This window comes from Nicotiana attenuata, chromosome 6 (genome assembly GCF_001879085.1).
Source record: "Nicotiana attenuata strain UT chromosome 6, NIATTr2, whole genome shotgun sequence".
Lineage (NCBI taxonomy): Eukaryota > Viridiplantae > Streptophyta > Magnoliopsida > Solanales > Solanaceae > Nicotiana > Nicotiana attenuata.
Window position 1 is genome coordinate 49,288,093 of NC_031994.1, and position 7,596 is coordinate 49,295,688.

Below are 7,596 nucleotides of genomic sequence, written 5' to 3' on the forward strand. Positions count from 1 at the left end.
TGTGTGTATATATATATATATATATATATATATATATATATATATATATATATATATATATATATATATATATATATTTTGCAGTATTACTAACTGATAAATATTGAATTCACAATAACAATCTAAAGAATATAAACAAAAGGGGTCAACTTATGAAAATCTTTTTATACATCAAAATGAAGGGACGTCGGACAGTACAACTTTTCTAAATATTGATTCATAGCAGTGAGAGTTTTAAACTCCGTGATGCTAGCTTTCATTTGCTATAGAGAGAGCTATGCCAATAGAACTCATAAAGATTGAAGTTTTCACCTCTGCTCAATTCCTCCATCTAAGAGCTATTTATTTTATTTCATTCATGTTCGAGAATATTTTATCCAAATTTCTTGTCTCGTACGTTTGAGGAAAAAATAAGTGAAAATTGATGAAAGATAAAATTCTAGAGTTTTGTTGAGTAAAGAAAAAGGAGCACAGTTATGTCCTCTTTTCTTCCTTATCATTTTTAGCATATACCCATTTAAGTTTCACATTTATGTTGTAGACTACTGAGGCGCTTCATGCACCTTTTGGAATTTCCTTGTAACTTTTTGTTTCTTCATTACTAAGAAGAAAAAAAAGGGACAAAATATAATTTGGTACGTAATGAATTTACATCGTATGTTGTGCATATGTTTCAAAATTGCTTCAAAATATAATTTTCAGAGATGATTTTCTCTGATTTTCAGCTTGTCTGCGCTGCATGTGTTAGCTTGGTGGTATTAACGATTCTGATGTATGAATCTTTTTACTTTTTACTTTTTACTTTTTGGTTTTCTTTAATCCTGTCACTGATTTTTGTTGTTGGGCCTCAGATACCATTTTGTTGCTTGTTCTTTGGTTTGATTTGGTGGGTATTCAGCAAATTTAGGCGTCACTGTAGTGTATGTCAATTTCACTTATAGTCACTCAACTATGTTTCAATTTTACTAAAGTCACTCAACTATTTTTTGTCATCTAAAAGTAACTAAACTTCACAATGTCACTTAAAAGTCATTTTGGCTCAAAACCCTACTATAAATATGACATGGCATAAAATTTAATGAGAAAAATCCAAAAATAAATGACACATAAGCTTAAATGGACAATTCCCACTTTAGATTCATTTCTCCCGTAATGTGATTTGACCCATAGGGGGGAAAACACACACCCCTAATAAAATTAAGTATTGTGATTTTTTTGTGGGGTTTTTATCGTACAAATACAATATTTCTTTTGTCTAAACAATTGCAATAGGTTGCCTGTAATTGCATGTTCATCGTGAAAATTGACTTTTATTAGCCTTATTATTTTTCTTGTATGTGTATGATACATTAATATGTTATGTAAGATGAATACAATACTATTTTAATTTCACTAGAAAATTATAAATATGTTATGTGAGTTGGATACAGTCGTATTTTAACTTCAGTAGAATTATAAAACGACTCGGATGGGGCATACAAACAAGACAAGAATTATTTTAGTATAGAATAATTATAAATAGGCATTATGTAACAGAAAAGGCAAGAATTTTATAGTATAGGATAATCATTTTAAACTAATATGAAATTTAATATTTTTTTTATTGAAAGCATTTGGGTTATGGGTAAAATCACATTAAGGAAGAATTGGATCTAAAGTGGATATAATCCATTTAAGTTTATGTGGCATTTATTTTTGAATTTTTCTCATTAAATTATATGCCATGTCATATTTATGGTAGGGGTTTGAGCCAAAATGACTTTTAAGTGACAATGTGAAAGTTTAATTACTTTTAAGTGACAAAAAATAGTTAAGTGACTTTAGTGAAATTGAAACATAGTTGAGTGACCATCAGTGAAGTTAACCCTTTAAGTTTTTCCTCTTTTTTTAATCCAGTCTTTGAATTGTAAAACTAATATTCTTTATCCCTTTTTCTTAAAATTTAAGTACGTCAGAGAGTAAAATAGGGAAAAAGAAAAAAGAAAAAAAAACAGAAGTTTGTGGGAAGACCTAAAGATTTACTTGAGGAAATGAATAAATGTAGCAGGAATTTCATTCGAAAATGGAAGTTGCTCAAGTTGGGAAGAAAGGATTAAGTTGTGAGTTTATCGTGCTATGTGTTTTTGCCCTTGTGCTTGTAGAACAAAATTAGTCCTATTAAAATGACTCTCTCCATGCCCTTACATTTGTAGGTTTTTATTGTTATTAGTCATGACATTAGGCCATAAAAATATGTTGCCGGTAGGGAAAAGAGGAAATCTTCAGCAATACTTTCATTTGTGTCTTGACATTTAGGATATTGCGCAGATATAATACAATAACTTCGTTTGTACCTGGCAGAAATCTTGTAATCACATCAGTTTGTTTTCTTAGAATATTGTTTATTATTCAAATATTTTTAGTGAGTTAGGTGTGTATTATAGATTCGTAGCTCGGCTTCGGAGCAGGTCAATATAGTGAACATCTGAATGATATATATATACTATGTTGGATTTGTATCAAGTGTTAGAAATGATTATTGATACAGATCAACCTGTTTCAAACAAATAGAACTTATTATTCTTACATTTTATAGGACTGTCAAGTGATTTTACCTACAAATAGCCTCACCAGATAGATTCATAAATATGTATTTTACCATATGTTGCATTGTTATCCGCTCAGATTATTGTTATTGTCTCTTTGAGGCAGGGCCAACAGCTATTGCTACTTATTTTTAGGTGAATCATGTCTTAAGTTTTCTTCTTTACGAACTTACCATAGGAGAATTAAAGAACACTATGATGTAGATAATACAAGAGTCCTAGAAACTTCATATAGCTAACTTCTGTCAATTTTCTTAATTTTAATTTTTGGACCTTTTTTTTTTTTGCCTATTGTGTGCTCCCTTTTTCTCAAATTACTCTTTGTATTCCTGTTTGGGACAATTCCTCGAATTTTGAAACAAAGATATCTTAACCCTGGCGTCAGAGGACTTCAATTTTTGCCGAACTTTGCACTACAATAAATTAAAACAACTTGAGATGCTTGTATCTTTTTGAACCTTAAACATCTAGCTGAAACCAGTTGCTCAGAGAGATGGTTTGTAATGTTAGATCAGAGGTGGTATATTTATTAAACCAAACGGAAGAAAATTTATGCCACACATTACTGCTTCAAATGTTAATTCTTAGCTTTGTTTGACTTCTTTGCTTTCAATAATTTTTGTACATAACTAAAATGAAAGTTGATTTTAACTCATGCTGTGTGATAGGTTTGTGGTTCTATTTTCTTTATTATTTGCCATCGTATTGGTCTTATGAAAAATGTATGATAATAAAAGGAGAAAAGCTTTGTTCATGCTATGGTTTTACTGATGCGAAAATTTGAGTACTTGTGATAGTTGGTGGTTGATACATAACAATTGGAAAAACTCGAATTTACCAGAGAATCTTTGTACGCTGCTACTATTCTGTTGCACCCACACTTTTACTTTCAAAGTATCTAATGTTGGCGGCATGTCATGGGCCTAGAATGGTGCACTTACTATAGTGGTTGATGATTTCTTTAATATTCATGTGGAAAAGCTAAACAACCTAATTCAGTTGTTTGACAAGTATATGTTTCCTTTCGTATTCTTTATTCTTAATATTCATTGGCGATTCAACAGTTTTTTGTCTTTTTGATAGGTGGGATACAGATATCAGCACTAACTGCTACTCAGAGTCGGTATTGTATTTTTGGCGCTTCCCAGCATTATTTAAGTGCGTAACACGTAAGGTGACAAGACAAATAATCGAGACTGTAAAACTCTTTTTCTAACTTTTTTTGCTAACTAATAGAGATATTGCATCTCTGTGACATTCATATTCCACAGTTCACCTACACCACATAATCAAAACATGCAGTATGGTATTCTAATCAAAGAATTTTATTATTTTTTAATGTAGGAACTATAAGGAAGAAATTTACTATGTGGGTCAAAATATGTCAAGTTAAAGTGTAGAACGCAGAAAAGAGAATGCCAATTATACTTGCCTCCATTTAGCTCTTAGATCTTGGTAAGTAATGATGTTAATTTACTTTACCATTACAATCTTATACTTCCTCAGCGAATAAAACTTGAATTTGACTCGATTGATATTAGTTGATAGCAGAAGTAATTGATGATCAAGCTTTCCCGATTCTGTTGATCAAGCTTTTGCTAACTTATTATTATGTATGGCGAAAAGGTTCTACTCCTCTCATTTCATACAGGTTAAGTGATAAAACATATTATCTTTTTGTTTTCTACAACAAAAGTTGTAATCATATCCAATAAGTTCTCCCTCTACTTTCCTACCTAAATATTGCAAGTACCTTCCCAAAAGTATAATATCAAGGTAAAAATGGCGTTTCCCATTCATTAAAAAGTTGTTGCTTGCTGCTCGACCAAGACTTCTCTTTGAATCTGATTATGTGGAAATTGTTATACAAATATTTAATCATCAAAATTCGTAGTTGAAAGCTAGCTGTGAATTTAAGTTGCTGATTGTAAGCATGTGATTTTTGCTCTATACGAAATATTCCTACAAAATCATTAAAATATCATGGTATAGCCAGTTTTCACACTGGTCAATGAAAAATAGCCAGCGTTTATCAAGTCAATGAAAAATAGCCACTATTTTGCTGCAACAGGGACCGGTCCAGTATAATATACGAGAGTTCTGGTGCATTTGTGTACGAACTCCAGCATATTATGCTGGACCGGTATACTTTGCTAACTCCTGTAAAATTTACGGGAGACTAGAGCACCAGTGCTCCAAACTCCAGTATATTATACTGGACAATTATACTTGCTGGAACTCCCGTAAAATTTGCGGGAGTTCCAGCATAATTATGCTTGAACTCCCGTAAAATTTGCGGGAGTTCCAGCATAGTTATCCTGGAACTCCCGTAAAATTTACGGGAGTTCAAGCATACTTATGCTGGAACTCCCGTAAAATTTGCGGGCGTATTTTTCCGGATTTTGAACAGTGTTTTCGCTCAGATTTAAAGTGGCTAAATTTCGATGACTTTTGAAACTTGGCTATTTTTCAACGACCAGTGGTAAATCTGGCTATTTTTGAATTACTCCCATGTTTATTAGATATAAGATTAATTACAATGAAAAGGATGGGGGTATAAAACTAAGACCTCCTAACGATATACCAGAGCATTACATAACAGATACATTGAGCAGATTCAAAGCTTAAATCAACAATTCATGATCTGTTCTCTATATCATACAACAAATAAAAACGACTTTTTTTTATTAAACCTTGTATATCATCTCATTCAGAGAAAAATACTATTAAAAACGTCAACCAATACCAAAAAAAATAGGTACATGGTAAGTTAGAAGTTATTTTTAATTAGTANATAATTACTTTCCTGGCTGTGAAAAAAGAAAAAAAAAGGAAAAATGATAACCATACCAAATAGTTTGAAATAAGTGTAAGCATGTGATTTTTGCCCTATACGAAATACTCCTACAAAATCCCGAGAAAATAGATTTTTTCTTAATTATTTGCTATTTTAGGAATTTTATAGATTTTTATTAATTGTTTGCATTTTTCTTGCATTTAAATCATGAAAAAGTACCAAAAATAGCACGTAGGGCGTTTAGGCCTTATCTTTACATTATTAGGATTAATTAGTAATTACTTGTTTAATAAAATTTAAAAATTACAAAAAATGCTTCATTTTTGTACTTTTTCCTTTTATTGATTTTTTTTTCTTTTAATTTAGGATTAAGTAGCTTTTATTAGTTTTATTAGTTTAATTTCACATTTTTAGATAATTTTAGGATTTTAATTTTAGGATTTTTAATTAAAGAAGAAGAAAAAGAAAAACAAAGTTAAAAGAATGAAAGAGGGGGTTTAATATGAGTTGGGTTAATTCTTGTACCCAAATCAGGCCCAAATCTCAGCTTAAAAACTACCCAAACCACCCAGCCCAAAACCGAACCGGCCCAAACCAGATTCCACCCCGACCCGTTTAGCTATGCTCGACCCGTTTCCCCCCATTCTCTGTTAAAAGCCCCTGAAGCTAGAGACACGCTAAAGACGTGACCCCTTCCCCATCAACGAAAAATGCCTCTGCTCCTCCATTCTCTCCCTATAAAATCAGCCATAACACACACACTCACGAAATCCACCCCAAAAAACAGCCCCAAATCTCCAATCTCCCTCTTTTTCTCTGAAAAATGCACGCGTATGAACACAATCAGAGACGCCATTTCTAGCTTCATCTTCCTCATTTTGAGCAAAAATCGGACCTTCCTCTCTGAAAATAAACAGAGGCGGCACATTTGGAGGGCTAAAAAAGTTTCTCCTCCATTTACCAAAATGAGCAGCCTCCTCTTCGATTTTCAGTTCCCTTCACAAAATCACACACATGAAAAGAGTTAAAAGGAATAGAACTCAATTTTGGAGAATTTAAAATTAAGATCTGAAAGCTTTGAGAATTCTAGGAAATACAAAAGGTTCAACAAGTTAGAGTTTCAAAATTTCGATCTTCTTCCCTTGGTTACGAAGATGCCGAGGATCAAATTTGTTATGGATTACTGCTATTCTCTGCCGATGCTACTTCTGCTGAGTTTACCGATTTCCGGCATGTATTCGGCCTCTATTTTCTTCCATGTTTAGTTCCTAAGCAACGAGGTATGTTCCTCACAAGAATATTCTGAATATTTTTTTTTTTTAATAAATTGTGATGTTATTTGGTTCATGTATTGTTATTGTTGGCCTTCATTCGTCTAGATTTGATTCCAAAAAGTGGATGTTAAAATTATGTTGTTTTGTTTTTAGTTCATCTACTGTTATTGTGTGCATTTGTTTGATGTAGACTTAATTCCAAACAATAATTATAATTATCCAAAAATGGGAATCTGATTTGTTGATTGAATCCGAGCAGCTGGATTTTTGCTATTTGAACAAATTGGTCATTATTGTAAAGATTAGGTGTGAGGTTCATGGTTTGATTCCCTTTCCCTTTTGTTGAACTCAGAGTATGTTAGTTGCCACAGACAAAGATTTGAGTAGCATTTGCTTATATAGGACCAAATTCTGGCGCTAAATCGAAGATTAGTAATCTGTCTCAATTTTGCTAATTTGTGGAGGAACATCCTAGTGAATTACCATGACTGAAGCTATGTCTTGTTTTCATGGCATAAGTTGCTACTTGGTGCATAGCAGTTTAGCTATTTTTATTCCTTTCTTGGTTGTGAAGGGATCGAGCTTGGAGCTGCTCTTTTATGTGCTAATATCTTGACCAAAATTAATTGATAGTCCTTTTTGGACTATTGTTCCTCTTATCAAGAGTTTAGTTGGAAGGAATAATATGGACCTGAATTGGGAAGTAGAAGTAGCAGTGTTACTAGGAATGAGAAGTATTAAATTCATGGCAAGCTGTTAGTCCACTGTTTTGGTGAGTTACTTTGCTATTTTCTTCGTGAAATTGCTTATTGGATCTCAAATGCTCTTCAGGTATATTACTTTGTTGGCTCCAAATATACCTTTGTTGGTATCAAGTTGTCACTGCTATTAATTTGAGTAGTAGGTCTTGGAAGATTTTGTGTTCTGCCATTTGAATTGA